The sequence below is a fragment of the Cryptotermes secundus genome, unplaced genomic scaffold (genome assembly GCF_002891405.2).
Source record: "Cryptotermes secundus unplaced genomic scaffold, Csec_1.0 scaffold369, whole genome shotgun sequence".
NCBI lineage: Eukaryota > Metazoa > Arthropoda > Insecta > Blattodea > Kalotermitidae > Cryptotermes > Cryptotermes secundus.
Genome location: NW_019725844.1, coordinates 629826 through 651237, shown reverse-complemented (window position 1 = coordinate 651237; position 21412 = coordinate 629826). Strand labels below are relative to the sequence as shown.

Genomic DNA, 21412 nt, shown 5'->3' with positions numbered 1-21412 from the left:
TCATGCATGTGGGATATGAGGATGCCATGATGGTGAAGAATTATATCGTGGGCTTGTGAGTTATGACGTCGTGTTGTATGTAGGCTGGTGGGTGGGTATCAACCTTTCGAAACGTACTGACTCCATCTTCAGGTTTGAACCCTGGTACCCACCTACCATACTAAGATGCAGTGCCGTGATTCACAGGGCCACAATAAGAGAATATCTCTCGAAGTTTGTCTCGAATATGACGCTGAATAGTCAGAGTATGTTAACATATGTTCACTAACACATTTCCATTACTGCTCTAGGTTGAAATATGAAAACTTGAGACAATAAACATAAATTGAGTGCTTTTGGAGGATATCCTGTCGGGCGGTTGCATAGAGTATGTTATTGCCGATTTTGGGCCTTTGTTGAAGTTAATTTAGTCCTTGGGTTTATACATCGTTTGCATGTGGGCGAGGTTTCGGAAATACATGCTGCTTCCATCGCTTCGAAGATGGAGGCACAAATTAGTGCGGAACGTTGGCAACATCGTCCTCAACAACACCGCGTAACAATCGGACAACAGAATCAATATCGGCAATAAATCACGGTATTCTGAGCCTACATGCGAAATAATTTCATCATCTAAAGCTGTACAATATTTGTAACTGGGATCATCATCATCATCATCATCATCAGGTAGGTGGGTCACTTGTTTACCCGTTGCGGACTCACTTGTCGAGCAGTCTGTCCAGAGGTCTTACTGGGTTGCTTGGTCAGCCTCGTAAATATGGGTTCAGGGACCGTAATGCTGGTTTAGTCCTTATATTGTTCAGCATTTACTAACGGTTTTGCACTTTCGGTGACTTAAAATTCATATTTATGTAATATTTCCGGTCTATAAAACCGAGATTAACGGCCGTGGGGAATTGTTGCGCTGACCATGTGATACCCTCTATCCGCGAAATTTGACATTAACTTCGCCGACAAGCAGCGGTCGCTCGGTCGATATAGTTCGCTTGTGGACTACAGGCTATGGAGTTTTTTTTATTTATGCAACATTTAAAAAGTCAGTAAACTTTTACGGATTATAGTGTCCCCATTCATGTAAAGACATGTAAGGTGCCTTGCATGTGTTGATCTACTCCTTCAGTTTATTCTTCAACCTTACATTACTTCTCAGAAGCTCTTGACCACAACATTTATTTAACCTAACGGGTTAACGTGGTGGTTAGACTCTTAACTCATATTCAGGAAGTTCTCAGTTCGAATATCGGCCAGTTGACGGGCTATCATATCTTCGGTCTTCAGTATCTTTCCTCAGCCCCTCCAGACAAACTCTGGTACAGTATCTCGGCTAGACCATGACTCCTTCCTTCGAAATCCCTTCCAATTCAACATTCATCTGTCAACCCGGCAATGGACGCTGTGCAATCTGGCTACTCACAGCGTCGTCATGTCTCTCACAAGATTAAATAAAGGAGAGAGAAGGCTTGACACCCCTGGTCAAGGGAGCGTCTCCGCTCGTTGAAATTCTTCTCCCGTACTCCCAATTTGGCTTCACATGTTGGAGCGCGCTGGGTGTAAGAGGGATCCACCTTGAAACGAGGAAATTCTTTAGTATTCATCTGGAGTAGGAAGGTACACAATGTCTAAATAAAATGGGGAGATACAAATCTCTTGTGTACAATAATGTTTGTTTTACGTAACGAGCCCACTTTGCTCATTTGTGAGAGCTCCCACCCAGCATCCCTCCCCTACGTTTATTGGGTTGCTGATCGCCGTCTCCCTGTTTATCAAATCGACTCCCCCTACCCCCTGGTGAGATCTGATCTATTAACCGTGGCTCCTAACTCCCTGATTAATCTTTGAACTGCTGGAACACAAATTTGATGAAAGTGCTTCAGTATATAGCAGTGCATCAGGGTAGGGTCGGACCTAACGGTGTCTGTTATGATACCACCCGTAAGAGAAATGTTTCGAAATGAATAGTCCCTCGAGTTCGTTTCCTCTACATGTGTCTGCTTCACCAAAAAGGCTACATTATGGAACAACTTACACTTAGCTCAAGTCTACGTGAATTCTTCTTCTTCTTATTTACCGGCGCTAAAACCCGGCCTCCTCCATGTCATCTTCTGTGGTGGTTTTGCAAGCGTGAATTTCTCTGCAGTGGGCTCGTTACTTCCACATCCAATCCCAAAATTGGATGACCAGGAACTTCGTTTCGTCCAGCCCTTACCCTTTCGCTTGTCTGGCATGGGTGGCACTACCAGGAGCTTACGCTCCCGCCAGCATAGCTCTCCAGGCCATTGCGGCGCTAAGACCTCTTGTCCGCGATAAGGCGGCAGTCCTGGAGGAGGTTATGTGTAGTGAACTGTGCAAGGGCTGGTAGGTGGATGCAAGTATTTACTGAATTTTTATTTTCACTCTTATGACTCTTTAACGTCGATTCTTCTCTTGGGTCTTTACCCCGTGTGGATGTGAGCAGTGTTGCCGACTTTTCGGAAGTACGTGCTCTCTCCATGGACATCGACCCTGAAACAGAAGCATCACGTACATCCGAAAGTTGGCGACATCGGTGATATGAATGCGGTGCGAAGGCCCTGCTCATGTACAGAAGGACGGAGCAGCGGACGGGTGTATCTAGACCTGTTTGTGGATGGAATCATGTACGAAAGTTGCGTATTCACTATGTGATATGTACTATGTACCTATATAGTGTATGAAGGCATATATCTGCCTATATATGTATGTCGGCCTATGTATATTTATGTACCTACTTATGCATGTGTGAGGGCATGTGGCAGCGTAGTTGGTTGAGGCACTATGTTAAAAGCCGGGAAGTCGCGGGCTCGAGTCCCGATGAGGTTGATATTTTTTTTTCAGTTGACCTAATCTTTCCAGTTGCAGTATGGCCCTGGGTTCGACTTAGCCTCTAAGAAAAATGAGTACCAGGAATCTTCCTGGGGGATAAAGGATGGCCGGCGCGTACGGCTGACAACCTCACCGCCATTTGTGAGCCGAATGCCTAGAGAAAATGTGGGAGCCTCGATGTCTCACATCCCTATGAACTTTCACGGCCTGTTACAGGGGTAGCTTTATTTTTTTACCTTTTTACCCATGCATGTGTACATGTGCCCCATAATGAAGTCATCTATGGAGAACTGGTAAACTGTGAGACACGTCTAATTTCACGGTGAATTGAATGCGTCGTGCCACGAGATGAGAAGGTAACTCACAGCGCTGCAGCCATGTCCTACAGCTCAACTGCTTCTTGCGTAGTGAGAATACGCTTTGAACTTTTAAATAAGTTTGGCATGTATCCCGTATCGTTTTACCCACTTTACATTTCTCTCCCTGTGCTTTATCGTGTGCACCCCCCCACCTCCCCCCACCAAACAGTATCGCTCCAGTCAAGCGTATGCCCGCTTATATTGCTCCTCACCCCCCTTCAGTACCCGATTCATTCCAATCACTGCGTCTGTCTTTTCCTTCTCTTTTATTGAAGATTCTTCCTACCCGTGCAGTGGCGGCTTGTGTCTGGCCGCGTTGCTGTCGATGCGTGATCCTGCAGTAAGGCGTATTCAAACTTCTACCCCCGATCCTTCTAGGTCGGAGGTTTTCATTCTTTCATTTTCTCTCTTTTGGAGCAAGACTGTGTAGTAGACTGCTGTTGACTTGAATTCGGGAGGCAGGAGATCGAATCTCTGTCGGATATTCTGATTGAGGCTTTTCGGATGTTCCGCAGTCCTTGCAGGATGAAGAAGCTACCGAAATAGCGGCTCTCTGTGTAACCACGACTCCAGTATTAGGTAGTGTAGTTGGTCGAGGCACTATCCTGCTAGCCAAGAGGATGTGGGTTCGATTCCCGATGAGATCCTTGGATTTCTCAATTAACCTAATCCTTCCAGCCGAATTATGGCCCTTGGTTCGACTAAGCCTTTAACAGAAATGAATACCAAGAATTTTCCCTGGACGGTAAAGGGCGGCTGGAGCAAAGACTGACAACTTCATCACCATCTGCGAGCCAATTGTCTAGAAAATGTGGGAGCCTAGGCGTCTCACAGCCTGTTACAGGTATAGCTTTACATTTTGAAGGCCTCTTCCACTGCTTCACAGAACTCCCCAGCCTGCCTCTTCCTTGCATTCATATTCTATGACCTTTCTTTGGCCTTCAGCCAGAGTTCATCCTGACAAATTGTTCCTACCAATTTCTTTCGTATTCTATAAATTCTGTCATGTATGGGATTTGTAATTCTCTCGTGATTTTATTTCAGATGTAGTCTGAAAGAGGGCGTCGTGCAGAATTCCTTATCAAACGTATTCCTGCTGTTATCTGACTTCTGTCGTGATCTGTATGATAATGTTCATCTAGCAGGTATCTTGTAAATTCATACTGCATTCCTCCAAATTAATGATTCTTTGAAGAGTTAATCTATAAACGCAATTCTTGCATCCTGATAACATTTTGTAATTTTTACATTCGAATCCTATTCTACTTCATGGGACATATATTTTCGGTAATAGTCTATTCATTATAAAATATTATATCTGACACACGTCGTGTGTATTATTTTAAATACATCTAAAATATATATATACGATATATATTGATCGTGCGGTCTAAGGCAGAAAATGTTTTCGGCCGCTCTAATTTTGGAATCATGGGTTATAATCCCATTCTAGACATGTATGTATGTCTGCTTAGCTTCTGTGCTTGTTGTACCAATTGTACAGGGTGGGGCGCAGAAACTTTCGCGACTGCTGCGTTCGCCGAGCCTATCACCACTTTTCTGCGACGTCCTCTCCCTTTATAATGCGTCTTCACAAAAAGGAAGTTTCTGCGCCGCACCCTGTATATAAGACTCGTAATTTTCATTTTAATTCTGATTGCGAACAGCCTAGAGGGTCTTTACTGTCATGGGAAGAGGAAACAGTTAACAAGTATGAATCTCTTCCACTTTCATACCATTAATAAATATTGTTCTGCTAAGTGGTCCAAGTCTTCTAGAAGTCATTATTTAGTTTTCGTTCTCAAATTGATCTACATCTGTATCATGTGTAGTGAGTGCTGAAGATCAATTTCAGATCTGCCCTGAAGGATCCGATAATTCGCACGCAACACAGTGTCAGTGCTAACATTTCTGTTAATTGCGATGTTTCCATATCCGCAAGATTCTGATGTGTGGATCAAAATTGTCGACATATCGCCTCCTTCCGTGCCCATATCTTTCTGCAATTCATGGTCATATTTCGATCTTTTTCAGTCATATAACATTATAAATTGATAAATAATCGTTAAATAAAATGATAATTTCCATTTTTTGTTGTCTTCTTCATATATTTTTATCATTTTATTCCCCTTCTTGGTTCCGTTTTGCATCATCCCGTTCTTCTATATCTCTCAGATGTAGTTTCCTATTCTTGATCTGCGCCCCACTCTGTATTTCGCTGCTACTCCTCTTACGACCTGAATCATTTGTCTGTAGCCGTTTATCCATAATGCGGCACAACACGGTTCATTTCGTTGCCTGTTGTCCATATGTATAAATAAGTTTACAATCGTATATATATTAAAAAAATGGTGAGCAACCTCTCTGGATGATTTCACGTGGAATGACCCCATAGTTCTCTCTCCGTTTTATGCACTTCCGTTTGCACCTGCATGTTTTCATTCCTCCCTTTATCCAAAAAGTGTAATAATTTTCTAATATTCTCTGATATTGTCTGATAGATTGCATCTCTACGCCCTTCATACCAGCCGCAAAATGGTGGCCCCCAAAGCAGTTTAGATGCAGCTACGAGTCTGATGTTCAATTTGTACCTATCGTCTTTTGTTCTCCTAGCGCCATGACAAATGAAGGGAACTCCGCACGCTGCGTGTCCTCCACACTTTTCAACGTAACGGAAACAAAGCATCGGTTGGATCGCGGCCACTTTCAGTTCCCAGCTGAAACGCGAGTTTCCGCAGTTATCCAGCCAGGATCCAAGTGTTGCGAATTTTTACCGCTAACCTTGGGTGGCCTGCAAGCTGTAACCTCATTTTCATTACGTCTATATTGTACATACTGAAGGGTGCAAATATTGCGTTTTAATAACGGTAAAATTGAATTTCTCTGCGGATTTCAACGGAACTCATATACGTCATCTATGCACGTATGTATATATAATTTCATTCGATTGTGTTTATTCATTACACACAAATATTTTCCATCTTTAATGTAAAAGTCGGTCTGGAACGAGGTCCACGCAGTCGCGCGAGGATAATTGATGAGCTACTTGAATGGAAGAGTAGCGGCTCCGGTCTAGAAATCCGAAATTAACGGCCGTGAGGATCCGTTACGCTGACCACGTGACACCCTCTATCCGCTAAATTTGGCACTAACTTCGCCGAAAAGCGGCGGTTGCTCGGTTGGTGTAGGTCGCTTGCGGACTACAGGCTACGGAGTTTGTTTTGTTTGTTTCTTTGTTATTACCCGTTCTTTCGGAAGTGTTGGATGACGATATATTTGAGTATGTCAGATCTACCGAACGGCTACCGGATTCTCCAGTTACAAACATGTTCGTAATGAACTTTAACAATTGTCGTTTAAAAGTCAAACGGAGCCATTCCAGTTACTCGAGCTCCTGCAATAAAATCCTGAAAATGTGTGATCTCTCGTATCACACTAGAATATCGTATCAGCCTTCAACCCATGAAAGGGACAAATGCTGACTGTAGTCCAACAGAGATGGGGACCCTCAATATCTATTCTGTGCTAACGCAGTTTGTTGGGACGTTTTGTATGAATCATTTTCGTACAAATCACTGTCCGACTGTTCTCTGTAATGGACAAGCACTGAGTTCCCCGTGACACAGGAACTTAATTGTCACGTATTATTTATACGAATTTCATTCTTCGAAGAGTCCAGACACTGAGGCGAAAACATCGTACAGTATGAGCAAGTACACAGCGTTGAATTGGACGAGTCAGAATGTATACGTACTTGCTTTTGAAAAATGAAAATGAAGTGGTCTCAGCAATTGCCTGGAGATAATGAGGAAAACTCGAAAAAATGTGCTCATCCATCTGTTAGATTTCGAAAAAGCAACTTCCGGACTTCAAGGAATTTTAATTACAACGTAAGTTAGCTATTCTTTGTCTAAAACATCTTCGAGGTGTCATCATACCTCGAGTAGAACTTCCTAATGTTAACATGAAGATCTAACTTACGGTTTCAAAAAAAAAAAAAATGTTTTAGACACATGTAAGATTTGAGGTTTTTACGGCGGTGACCATGAAGAATGACGTCTTTTGGGATGTGGCATCGTGTAGATATTGTGTAAACCTACGTTTCGGAGGAACGTATCGCCTCCATCTTCAGGGTATAAAAATCCGTGCGCGAGGAACCATCATGAGCAGGTGGCTGCGCATAGAGTTTAGTTGGTCGGTTGGTTAGTCAGTAATTTATCTAGATAGCTAATTTGTTATTTAGTTAATTATGGACGAGTTTAATTTGTGTGCAGTTTCCCTACAGCCGTCCCTGGCTTCACCCACAGCGGAGAACAGTCTCACAGCAAGTGGGCACGCCAGCCGCCCGTCTCGCTGGCTGGGCAGCCCATCCATCTGTGTAAAGAGAATTGGGTTCCACTGTTGACGAGAGCAGGGACAGATACGGCCTTTATTGTTTCTTGTTTAAATTGACTTGAAGCACAGTTCACGTCCCTGATCCGTCAGAAGTTTCGAGATCCCAAACTTGCAGTTCCTGGATCGGGTCTAGTAAACGAGCAACAGTTAAGCATCATGTCGCGAGTGCATGAATAGCTCCAAGCTGCATGCCCCTGCAGCTTTACCTAGGGGTAAGAACCCCCAAAACGCAATGAATAGAAAGATGTAAGGACCCCGAGTCGGTCTTGACGGTGTCAACATGAGAGAAATGTCATTACACTGCTTAAAATCTAATCCTAATTCCACGGCCACTCAGCCCATACCGCAGTCAATATACTGACTTTACAAAATTTATTAAATTCTTTCAATAGATTTAAATAAATTTTGATTTCGTAATGGCTCGTGTAGTAGCGATTCCACACTAATATCTAAATTCTCAGTTCATGGAACGAAGGTTCATTATCGTGTTTACAAGGGCCTGTCACTCCTACTGTAAGTCAGATTAATCCAGACCACACCGTCCGTCACCTGAGGACAGAAACAGATTCGATTTCCGAAACGTCGTGTTTTCTAGTTTCTAGGATACCGGACGATGGACAAGTCCAAAAACTCAGTAGAGTGTTATACACCACCGTCAGTAGCCTTTAGAATCTAAAACAATATAGATGAAATGTAAACAAATATTGAAAATATTCAGTAAGTAGTACATTCATCATACTTTCCTAAACCATTTTCTTTCAATTTAAAGCGCCTTGAAACACCAGCCAGACATTACGACCAGTGCAAGCTCCGATACCTTACCTCCGGTGAACTGTGAAGTGTACCTCAGGCTTCATACGGGGAGGTCCAGTCTTGAGTATCTGGAATTCGATGTGGTCAGATCCAGTTGCCTCCAGGGTGACCTGAGATACATGGGTATAGGGTGATCGACGAGCTTCGCCCCGAATTATTCAAAGCTTGTTCTTATTATATACATGCATAAATATATAAAAAGGAAAACCCAACCCTTATATTCCAGCCTCACACAATATCCTCGTATGATGGCTGTAGTTCCTTGTATTTAAGTAAGTATATCAGTAAGTACTCTTACCCTATCAGGAACTGGGCTACATGCTCGAAGGCCAGGGTTTGATTCCCAGCAGAAGCTAGAAAATATTCTCTATTCCACAGGGTCCAGATGTCCTCTGGAGCCCACTCAGCCTTTTATGGGTTCCGGAGGCTCTTTTCCCGGGTGTAAAACCGCCGGAGCGTGAAGCTTAACTCACACCCATCTAGTGTTAGGGCCAAGAAAGGTGGAGCTCTACCTTCACAATCCCATACGTTTTCATGGCATGGTAAGAGCAATGTTAACTTTTTACATATCTTCCACATCTACTGCTGAAGCTTAGAATAAGTGGCTTTTTATCCCTACGTGCTCCCTACGCCTTAATCTCGTGATTCACAGGCACTTGGGCTTTACTGAAATACGGTATTTTACTTCTTTCAGGAGGTTTATGAAGCGACACAAGTGACAAGCCTAGTTCACAATCAGCCGAGAAGTGTCACTGTTGACTGACTACGAATTACTGTCCCAATAACAGAGGAACATACGTACCGCTATCTGTGCACTGTATTACTTGGCTGCCTGTCCTCTCACAGCAGGCTCCTGGGCTCAATCCTCAGGTAGTGTGTGTGGGAGATTGCTGGTGGACTCAGACAAATTGGGTAGCTTTATTTTAAGAGGAATTGGGTTTTACCCTGCCAATCATCATTCCACCAATGCTCCATATTTATGTATCATCAGAGGCCGAAACAACGGGTTTGATTCCCGGCAGTGTAAGATTTTTCTCTTCTCCACAGCATCCAGACCGAATCTGGGGTCCACCCAGCCTCCTATCCAATGGGTACCGGGGGCTCTTTCCTCTGGGATGAAGTGAGAGAAGCGTGAAACTGACCACTCACCTCCATTTGGTGTCGATCAAGAATGGTGGATTTATACCTCCACTTCCTCGTATGTCTTCATGGCATAATGCTCAACTAATTATTTACAAGGACATCTTTACCTTTACCATGGACCGATACAATGAGTACGCTTCTGTGGTCTAGTGGGCAGAATTTCTGGCTACAGATCCAGAGGTCCCGGGTTCGATTCCCGGCTCTACCACATTTTCTGAGAAGTAGCTGGTCTTTAACGGGGTCCACTCAGCCTCGTGAGGATAATTGAGGAGCTATTTCGAGGAAATAGCGACTCCTGTATAGAAAACCGAGATTAACGGCCGTGGGGATTCGTTGCGCTGACCACGTGACAACCTCTATCAGCAAAAGTTGGCACTAACTTCGCCGAAAAGCGGCGGTCGCTCGGACGGAATAGTTCGCTTGCGGACTACAGGCCATGGAGTTTGCTTTTTGTTTTGGAGTACAAAGCACCGAGGAAGTGAGTCTGACCCCGCTCCTTAACTGCCTCATGCGGTTGGATTAGTCATAAATACGAAACCAGAATGCTACAATGTGTCTAGAACATGTCTGAAGGTACATCATATTCGAGCAGGCAACCTTACGGAAGGAAAGCCCCAGTGTTTTCAATGAGATCCATATTACGAGTTTGATTCACATAGCATCCAGTTGCTCTCTACTGATGGATCAACGATTTGTTGAAGGTGCGCCCTAAAAGGCATTTCAGACACACAGTAGCGCCGTACACTCATTTCTGTTTTCATCCTTCAGTGGATGCAATGATAACTCGTGTTAACAGCACTGTCAGCCTCGAACCTGTATTGGCTGATAGTCACGTGCTGACCGGATACATTGGCAAATGTACGTTTTACTCGCGGTACTGTCCCATTGTCACCGCCTTCCTAACGCCACTGATCACCTGATCTTGCGTTAGTCTTATTATTATTATTATTATTATTATTTAATGCAATTGGATGTTCACCCGGTGGCAGTAGAACTTACGCTGATACAGACAAGGATAGTCTATAACATAATGGAACAATGCAAAACAAAATACAATACAGTAAACAAGGTACACACAGTGCAAATCCAAACATATAAAGGTATAAAAGGGCACGTGCTTGTGTTCGTTTCACTGCACTCGAAAAAGGACACTTCACATTACTTCTTACTTACTTACTGATGGAGCTGAGCCCTTCTGGAGGAGCCGCCAATTCTGCAGTTACTCAAGAATTTCCCAGCATTTTATGGAACCCGAAGGTTCATTACCGTGTTCACAAGAGCCCTCCATTGGTCCCTATCCTGAGCCAGATCTATCCAATCCATACTATCCCATCCAATCTCTGTAAGATCCATTCTAATATTGCCCGCCCACCTACGCCTTGGTCTTCCCTGTGATCTCTTTCCTTCTGGCTTTCCCACCAATATCCTACACGCATTCCTCGTCTCCCCCATTCGTGCTACATGACCTGCCCACCTCATCCTCCTTCACTTGATCATTCTAATTATATTTGGAGAAGAGTACAAGTTATGAAGCTCCTCATTATGCAGTTTTCTCCATCCTCCTGTCACTTCATCTCTTTTAGGTTCAAATGTTCTCCTCAACAACCTGTTCTCAAACATCCTCAGTCTATGTTCGTCCCTTAATGTCAGAGACCAAGTTTCACACCCATACAGAACCACAGACAAAATTATACTTTTGTACATTCTAATTTTTATGTTTTGGACAGCAGACGAGAAGACAAAAGGTTCTGGACTGAATGGTAGCAAGCATTACTCGAGTTCAATCGCCTCTTAATTTCCTCCTGAATCAGGTTTCAGATTACTTTACTTGTTTCATTCACCTGCGCCTAAGGCCTCTGTACTTGCAACAGCTTTCCTAACCCTCTTTCTAAAAGTGTTTAGTTTACAGGGGAAAGACGCTAGTATGCCTGATGCCCAAAATGAAGACCTGACAGAGCCACCCAACAAGCTGGGGTAGAAGAAGCGCTTTAGACTTCTTTTCGGGAGGTTCTTGCTTCAAATTTTGGCCGGAACGCCAACTATCCTCACTGAGGAGTTCCGTTCCGGTTCTTAGTTCCTTCTATCATGTGCTGTGATAGTTCCTCGGTTAGGCAATGAGCGTTTCCTCCCAATACTTTGTAGTTGCTTACACAGGAATTGTCTTACCAGTCGGCGATGTAGAATCTAAGCTTCTGAAAGGGTCGTAAAATGAACCACAAAACTTCTGTGTTACTTTCTTCAGTTTGCGCTTGGCTGTTTTGCGTCACACACATGCGGAACCAGGCATTATAAAAGGTTGTAGTACTTACCAAGTCAAAGGAACCAATGCGGCGTCTTGCATCTCACCATCAGAGGCCCGACGAAGATTACATGCTGGAACAGGAAGGTTGGTTCATCTTACTATCGATCTATCGATCTTTCTCTCTTACATAAGGAACGCTGTGTGATTTATTGCAACTTGATGCTCGTTTGTCATTCCACTATTCTTAAATCGTATCAAAGATATGCTCCACATCCTACGTACAAAATGAAACATCGAAAACAAAGTGTATCGGCAGAAAGTTAAAAAGACTAATATTTAGGTACGGTGTAATAAGCAGCCCTGCAGATGTGTAGTGATAAAATAAAAGAAATGTAACGGGAAACAAAACAATATTGAAACTAACAACATATGACACTGACATATTGCTACTACCTTCATGAATATGGCGTTCATTAAACTGTACAAACCAATCCAGAGCGAAGGTCTCCGGTTCGAATATCAAGAAGAAGGCAAACAAATTAAGTAATGCAAAGTGAAGTCCTTTGTGAGATCCATGATATAGCCTGCGTATCTTAAATAGGAGAAAGGGCTTTTAACTTAAATATAATAAAATTTGGTCAGGACCCTGCAAATTATAAGAATTATCTTGAAATCATCAACAGTTTCGAGGCACTGAAGAATTCGGAATTTTTAATGCGAACATTGTCTTATGGTAATTCTGTATTTCAGTATCCTGTCGCACATCTTTAATTAAAACTTCTATGTATTAAGTCCGTTAATAATGCAACAATCATTAAAATATTCACCATTTAACACTAACGCAACATGTTTTGGCCACAGATGGCTATCCTCAGGTGTTTCGATGCTTCCAAACTGTTACACAGCTTTGATGCGCGCTAAAATTGTTCGTTGCAGTTCACTTAAAATAACATAAATAATTACTTAAAATTCATTAAAATTTTTCTATTAAAATATTTCGTAAGATCCTATTGCACCTCGTTATTTTAGCTGACTGCAACGCGCAATTTTAGCGAGCATCAAAGCAGTGTTTGGACGTATTGAAACACCTGAGAATGGCTGTCTGAGGGCAAAACATGTTGTGTTAGCGTTAAATGGTGAATATTTTAATGATTGTTGCATTTATTAACGGACTTAATACATAGACGTTTAATTATCTTATGGTAGTGAATTATGGACAGGAAGATACACTCATGACAGAAGAGTAACATCAGCAGAAATGTGTTTCGTGAGGATTATGAAGATTCACAATAAAATAAAGGAAGAACTTACAAGGGAACTATGAATTTTATGAATAACAGAATTCATAGAACAGTACAAGAGGATCCGGTAACAATTTGTTGGCAGGGTGAGCTCTGAGGAGCACACAGATAAGAACCTTAATATAGTTTCGCAAGATATCTGAAGTGGCAGAAGGATTCTATCTTGTAAAATCCTTAAGAAGTCTGAATGACCCTTATGTTGTTAAGGCATCTGAAGTTCACCACAAACACAGAATAAAAGCGGATAGATATTTATGCCTTGAGCGGTATTCGAACCTACGATCCCAGTGTTTGAGGAGGCGAAGGCATTTCATGTTTTAGACACCGCGGCCACTGTGATCGGTCATTGCCTCCCTATTCTGGGTTTAACTTCAGCCATAAAAGTCGAGGAAGCCCTTTCGTCCCAATCTCCGGTTTGAACCCTGACAGGTCGATTACAACTTATCATCGTTGTTAAGATTATTCTATAAGGTAGGCCAGAAGACAATTACGTCCAAGTCACTCATTGGGTTTTCAACGTTCGAACATTTGCACCAGACTTAAACACACAGCTCCTTCATTTACACGGTTCAATTTCATAAATAAATTTATTGAAAGGCCAAATATTTACATTCAGATTTCATAGATGTTTTAAAGGAAATGAATGCGCAAGTTTTATGTGTCAGTCAAAAATGACAACTCTTCTTGATTTCGGAGTAAACATTTATAAAGTTATGCATGTATACAAGCGACACTGACGAATCCTTCAGCGGAGAAACATGTGTTGAACCGTTTGTCATTTTGTAAACATGGAAGTTAGAAACATCAGCCTGTGGACCAAACACTGGAAAATGAACGCGTAGATGCACTCGGGTTTATGCAGCGCCCCCATTCCTAATTTTAAGACGATGTTTCTGAGCCAGAATATCACAAGCCTTATCTGCCGTTTGGTAGGGTAAAAGTAAAGTCCATGCTCATAATTAATTAAGCAATTAAGCTCCCTGCCATTAAGACGTATGGGTAGTGGGGGTATAGTTTTCATCATTCTTGCCCCTGCGGAAACCGAAACCCGGCAGTACATTCTGTAGCCAGTCGCTATACAGACTGAACTATCCCGGTTCTGCTGGTCCAAAATATACATATGTACGAACTTTCTTGGATCCTGAAGATGGGGGTAGAGCATACCTCCGAAATATCCGAATACTGTTTTATTTCTCTTATATGAAGTGGTTGTTTGAAATAAATATTATTATATAAAATAAATTACAGATCTCACTAAAGCCTATATTTTATAGCCCACAATCTTTCATCTCTGCTTTCACGAAATCTTACTTATACTATGCCTGGCCGTCCTTAACTTTAATAATGCATAGTTATTTTATTAAAATTAGCCCATCTCTGTATATATTTCGTGTAGGATACAGTCTATAACCTTATATTAGTAAAATAACTCAATTAAATGTGGGATGCTATCAGTTGGGCTCCGTCTTGTTTTATTTTAAATAAAGCAATTATTGGAAACCATTCAGAAGGATGTCGACTGCAGCATCCGATCCAGTGTTTTGGGTTCGGTTGATTATCTGTGTAAAGCGCACAGCCAATTGATACCGTCAAGCGTCCATCCTATTTTTCTTTGGTTATATTCGCATCCACTGGGAAAATAATTTCAGTTCCTGTAACAAGCTTAGTGCCAGAGATGAGGCCACAGATATGAAGGCATGGGATGTGATACTGTGCTGCCTGGTCGGGGCCATCACCACCTCGGGGCACGGTGACAGATGAGTATGGAGCAATGGCGGAATGGAGACTGATGGGGGAATAAAACAGATAACGCTGTCCCTGTGCTCAACTGCGCCATGAATGCGTATGGGGGATTGAATGTATAGATCAACAGCTGAGTGGTCAGCTTCAAGCCCCGGCCGCTTTGCCACCGGGAAAGAGCCCCCAATACCCATTGGATATGAGGTTGGGTGAACATCTGAGCCGGTCTGGACGATTTGGAAAAGTGAAAATTCTTAACCCTACCGGGACTCGAACTCCGACTCCTCAGTCGTCCAGTCCGTAGCCAGTCGCTATACCGACTGAGCTATCCCGGCTCCCAACACGGGAATACGGTTGGAAACTTGGACAGAAACCTTCTTCAATGCTACTTTGTCCATCACCAGACACTGAACTCAAGTTCCGTGGGAGGAACCAGCGGCTAGCAGCCTGATATATGCCACGGCCCATAAATAAGGAATATACAAAGACAAATTAATGAATTACGAAAGGATGCAACGAGAAGATGGAAAGATAAAAAAAAACAACCTTTTGAGCGTTCGGAATGAAGAGCTGCATAATTACGCGTTTGTGTTTCGTCATGTTTGCCAGTCTACCTGCTTGTAAGGAGCAGCGACTCGATGAAAGCATATACGTAAAAGTTGATACAGGGGAATTTCTAACTAAGATCTACAGACAGGCTCCAAATTTTGTTGAAATTGGACAACAGTAACGGACAATTTACAGGAAGACTTTCTTGCGCTTATGAGCATGCGTCTCTATGGTAACTCGCTACATACTTGTCAAAGAGAGTTGCAGAGAAAAACAGACACGTGTTTTATGTCCAATATACAGTTTCCGAAAATCCTGCGCTTTTCCAAATGTCGGTAATTAAAATGACGGATTCTCGATGCAATAAAAGAAGGGTGCGCCAGAAGTGTTACCCCGTACGGCTTACCACCCTCATTTTTATACTTCGGTCATTATGTATATAGGATGAGTGCAACAAAGGCAGTGTACAGTATACAGGGGAAAAATGTTGGATTACCAATGACCACTGAAGGCTGAGATCGCGCGATGTCTTTGCTTCTGGCAGAAGATCAACCAATCGTGAAAAATTCAATAAATTCATTGTGTGTATTAGTGATATAAACAAACAAACTCCGTGGCTTGAGTCCGCAAGCGAACTATACCGACCGAGCGACCGCCGGTTTTAGACGAAGTTAATGCAAACTTTAGCGATAGAGGCTGTCGCGTGGTCAGCGCAACGAATCCCCACGGCCGTTATTTTCGGTTTTCTAGACCGGAGCCGCTATTTCCGAAATAGCTCATCAATTATCCTCACGAGGCTGGGTGGCCCCGTTCCAGACCCACTACTTCTCAGAAAATATGACAGCGCCGGGACTCTAACCCGGGACCTCTGGATCTATAGCCAGGAACTAGATCACAGAGGGGGGTCGTATTAGTGATACACAGTGCCTTATTTATTGGCGATTAGTTGTGATATGCTGCCTCCAGAATTTGGGTATTTCAACCCTACAATCGCCAGTTAATTTAACGATAGTAATAGCTTGGTGTTGTCAGGGTAACTATCTCTCTGCGCACGTTTAAGTCTATTTTTGGATGTCGACGTGTACAAAGTCTATGAAATCTACAACGCTATGAGATTATCTTTATCAAGCCGTCAGTAGCCTAATCTGTAGTAATATTAACGTCTATTGTTCTGAATCGTCTTCTAATAACCAGGCCAGTGCCTGCCTTCTCCGTGGCTTCTCTGCAGGTAACGTGAACGAGGTACAGTCAGTGTTACTAACAAATGTACAAAACTCATCCTAACTTCGCAAGTTTCTGACCGACTCTCCGAACTTAACCCTGTTCCCTTCACAATTCTATTCATCCGTGAGATTCTCATGTACACATATACGAGTAGGTGCACATTGGTCTTCAGTATCCAGAATGGCTGTGGACGTACTAATTTTGTAAACGTTACTTAATGAAGACAATGATGCCATCTGTCCGTCGCTGATATCAGACTATCTAGACATGGCTGCTGGGTTCCGTGCGAGTAGAAGGAAGCAATGGAGGTGTGCATTTAGGTGTTGCACAATGTCTGCAAAGAAGGGGGCTAATGTGTTAAAGAGTAACGCCCTGCTGCTGAAGAAAGGGCTTATATGTTGAAGGGTGACACACTGAGGCTAATGAAATGGGCTCATATGTTGAAAAGTAACGCCCCGCTATTAAGGAAAGTGTCCCAATGTCGAAGGGTAAAACACTGAGGCTAAAGAAATGTCTCATGTTGAATGGTAACGCACTGAGGCTAAAGAAAAGGTTCATAAGTTAAACAATAATAAACTGAGGCTAAAGAAAAGCATTTCACTGAGACTAATGAAAGGGCTGATATATTGAAAGGAAATGCATTCAGACTAAATAAGATAATATAAAAGTAAGTCTTTTTGCGCGATCTGCCTTGTCTGTATATATTTAATGTCCAGTGTTTCAGAGACTGTCTGTCTCTATCATCAGCGGTTGATGTGATGTGTTCGCACGCTATATTTATACATAAAACTGTCGGCTGCCACAGCGCGGACCGCGTAGTACACAGTGGGAGAAAGAAAGATACGACAGCAACAGAGTTTAACCGTATAAATATACATCTGAAGGGCTACAACAAAACACGCAGTAGCAAATGGGAACTTCAGAGATACCTCAGCATTTGCTTGCAGGCACAGGGACACCAAGATCTGCCTAATGCAAACTGACTTGTAGCCGGCAGTCAGGGAAGGGAAAGAACATGCGAGTTTCCCACATTTTGTGTTGCGCATGTGCTGTTCACTGACTGACTGCTGGTCCTCGCCAGCACAGCGATTACAGGTTCCGAGTCCCTCGGAACTCATGGCCTAATTTAACTCTTGGACGACTCTGGAAGTCTTCAGGCTCTTGAGTCCACCGTATGTGCTGCTGCTTTATTGATATGAGTTCAAGCGTGGCAATACACTGCTTTCTGTGAACCCGCGGTGTCCGGTTCCAGCGCGGACCTTGTGGGGAACAGTTGGCGATGTCAGCCAGTCACAATCCATGTTGCTTGCTGTTCATTCTCCCTTACGATGCTTCCTGATTGACTAAAACTTTAGATGAAGTCCAGTATGTCTGTTGAAGTTATCGGAGTACGGCCAGATATCAATGACCTCCTTTACAAACACTGGTGAAGGGAACAGAGACGGTCTCTGAAACGTCGGACACCATCTCCACATTGATTCTTCTATACACCCGGGAAAATCTCATTGTATGCTGTGTCCGTGAAACTTGAAACCATGTACAGGGATGAAATGTTTCAGGGTGACGCACTGAAAATAACGAAAGGGCTAATATTTTGAAGGGCAAAGCACTGCCAGTAAAGTTAGGGCTGATATACTGAATGGTTAGGAAATAAGGCTGATACGTTTAATGACGAGAGACTCTGGCTGAAATGGCTTATTTGTTCGAGCGTTGCATATTTTGACTAAAGGAAGGTGTGATATGTTGATGGGCGGCGCATTCTGAGACAAAGGAAATGCTGATTTGTTGAAGCATGACGCAGTGCTACTGAAGACGACCCTGGTGCACTGGACGACGACGCACCGTGACTAAAGGAAGAGCCGATGAGTTGAAAGTTTACATACTGCGGCTAAAGGAAGGGATGATATGTAGAATGATGACGCACTTTGACTACAGAAATGACTACTGTGTCGAAGGGTTACGCACTGTGACTAAGGAAAAGGCTCACTGTTAAATGGCGACTTATTGTGGCTCACGAAAGTTAACTTTTAACTCCGTGGCTTCTGTCCGCAAGCGAACTATACCGACCGAGCGACCGCTGCTTGTCAGCGAAGTTAGTGCCAAATTCAGAGGATAGAGGGTGTCGCGTGGATAGCGCAACGACTCCCCACGGCCATTAATCTCGGATTTCTAGACTGGAGCCGCTACTCTTCCATTTAAGTAGCTCCTCAATTATCCTCACGAAACTGAGTGGACCCTGTTACAGAGCGACTATTTCTCAGGTAATCTGGCAGCGCCGGGAATTGAACCAGGGACCTCTGGGTGTGTAGCCAGAAACTCTCACAACAAGTTATGAAAAAGGATAATGCGCTGCAACTAATAAGGGCCTAATACGTTGAACGGGGAAGGACTCCGACGAAATGAAGGGCTGATGCTTTGAACGGTGACGCAGTGAGACTACAGAAACTTCGGACTATGACGTACTTGAGTAAAGAAAAGCCAATAAATTCAAGGGTGGTGCAGAGCCATAGAGAATTTGATTCTTTCACAATCCATGCTTTACTTACCCATTCTCAGATTTAATCTAAATTGCAGTGAAGTGTACTTAACCATGCCCACCGGGCGGTCATTTGATACCAGCCACGACTAAGGAACTGAGCGAAGAATAGAGTGATGTGCTTAACAGTGCTGGTCTTCAGAAGAGAAAGCAGGTCTATAGAACTTCCGGACCGACTATAACTGGTTTCATTCTACAGCACTCAATTGCCCATCGCTAACGACGAATAGCGAAAGGAACACTGTTTTACATGTAGCATCGGTGGTTCAGTGGTAGAATGCTCGCCTGCCACGCGGGCGACCCGGGTTCGATTCCCGGCCGATGCAGTATATTTTTTATTAACGAATTACATAAAGTATGCAACTCCATTCGTAACCAGGGAATGAGTCCTTCATAATGCCGTGCTCTACTTTCGCAATTACAGTGAACTGAAGTAATGAAATCGATTATGATGATCTTGGTGCCGTATTTGTCAGCTTTCACCAAAAGAAAATTTAAAAAATTGCAAAATAATGTGATAATAAATGTAAAAGAGGATTAAGATTTCCCTGTGATTAATTGGTTAAGCACAAGACCATGAAGACGTATGGGGGAGTGGAGGTACAGCTCAGTCATTCTTGACCACGGCACTAGATGGAGGAGAGTGATCAGCATCACGCCCCTGCCGCTTTAATCCCGGGGAAAGAGCTCCCGGTACCCATTGGATAGAAGTTGGGTGGGCCCCAGAGCCCGCATCCCTTCGCTATACCTACCGAGCTATCCCGGCTCTAAGTGATATTATAGCTTACATTGGTGACCACAGCGGAGCACTAAACAGTTGCCTAGAAAAGAAACAGCAGATATGGGCACCGTAAAACAAAGAATGAAGACATGTTACTGGAGGAAACCGTGTTAAATAGCAGCTTGTCATGATATATGGATTCAGAATTTCTTAACTTCAACAACAGAAATTTGTTTTTACATGCGGTAGAATTTTATATTGAAATAAGTACTACACACTTTTTTTAAATAACAGGAGACACCGTAATGATTCTAAGATGTATAAATTTGAAGCCTTAAATTACTGCAACATTAAAAATAAATTTAAAAAAAATTTTACCGGACAAAAAGAATATGAAATTCAAATGTCTCGAAAGTGACATAACGTCTGTAGGACTAAAGTTATGCATTTTTGGATTTATTTCGTTCCAGCACGTCTCTCTCTCGCAGCGCAAACAGCATCCACTTGGCTCACGGAAGTTAAATCCGGTTTCCTCTCCCTGTGATGGACTCTGCCAGATTTTATTGTGACACTCGAGTCAATGTCACCCTGCTTCCTATTGTGTCGTATAGACCCGTTGCTAGGCAAAGAGCTTGAATCAAACAACGAGACAACAGCCGTTGCTATGCAACGGCGCGGTAAACACTCCTCTACAAAAATAGAGTTATTGCTGGAAAAGGTATTTTGCATGTGGTCCGTGCCGAGGGGTTATATTGAAAATTGGGTATACGCAGTTAGTTGTCAGTAGTTAGTTGAGAGTTGAGTTCTGCACGGGAGGATGTGAAGAGAGAATCTGAGCGCGTGAAGCTGAAGAATCTACAGTGTTAGAAGCCGTTGTCAGGAATGGCCGATGAAGACACTGCAGACTGGAAAAAGTCTTAGCGAGTGCTGTGGGGATTTGTAAAGCGTGTCTAGATCAGCGATAGCGCTGTAAGCGCTTGTACTTCCGAATCGTGCGTATACGTGATCAATAAATCCACTGACCAATCCAAACCCCGTCTATAGTCACACATACTACACATGACACTATGCTCCTGCTGACTCCGCGCAATAGCCCAAGCGGTTAGTCGCTGGTTACCCACCGCGGCGACCCGGGTTCGATCCAAGGTCTCGTCAAGTGGTATTTATGGTGGACAAAGTGGCGCTGGGGCAGGTTTTCTCCCTTGCCAATCATCATTCCACCAATTACTCCGCAATCACCCTCATCTATCATCTGGTGCACGAGCAGAACTTATGTTCATTTCAGAACTTTGCTACTCTGCATAATCGTTTCAAGCTGTTAGTGAAGCACGTGGCAATACATACCCTGAGAAGCAAGTACCGGATAAGACAACAATGCAGATTTCACTTGTAAGCCTGCGTGTACTGTTGAAGTCTGGGTTGCAATTTAGATGGTATATTCTGTACAACATGTGCAGATCTTTGGACGTTGTATATCAGTCGTCAGTGCATCATATAGGCTCTCGGTTTGATCCAGCGTAGCCTCGATATTGCGTAATAATACACGTA

General features: G+C 43.2%; 1 protein-coding gene and 1 non-coding gene across 2 annotated transcripts in view; both read left to right on the top strand.

Annotated features, from left to right (window-relative positions):
* LOC111863691 (netrin-3) overlaps positions 1–21412 on the top strand; it is a 425919-nt gene that overhangs the window by 158019 nt on the left and 246488 nt on the right. The gene's annotated exons all lie outside the window — the stretch shown is intronic.
* Positions 19399–19469, top strand: Trnag-gcc. Its single transcript has one exon. It is a non-coding gene; the product is annotated as a tRNA-Gly (tRNA).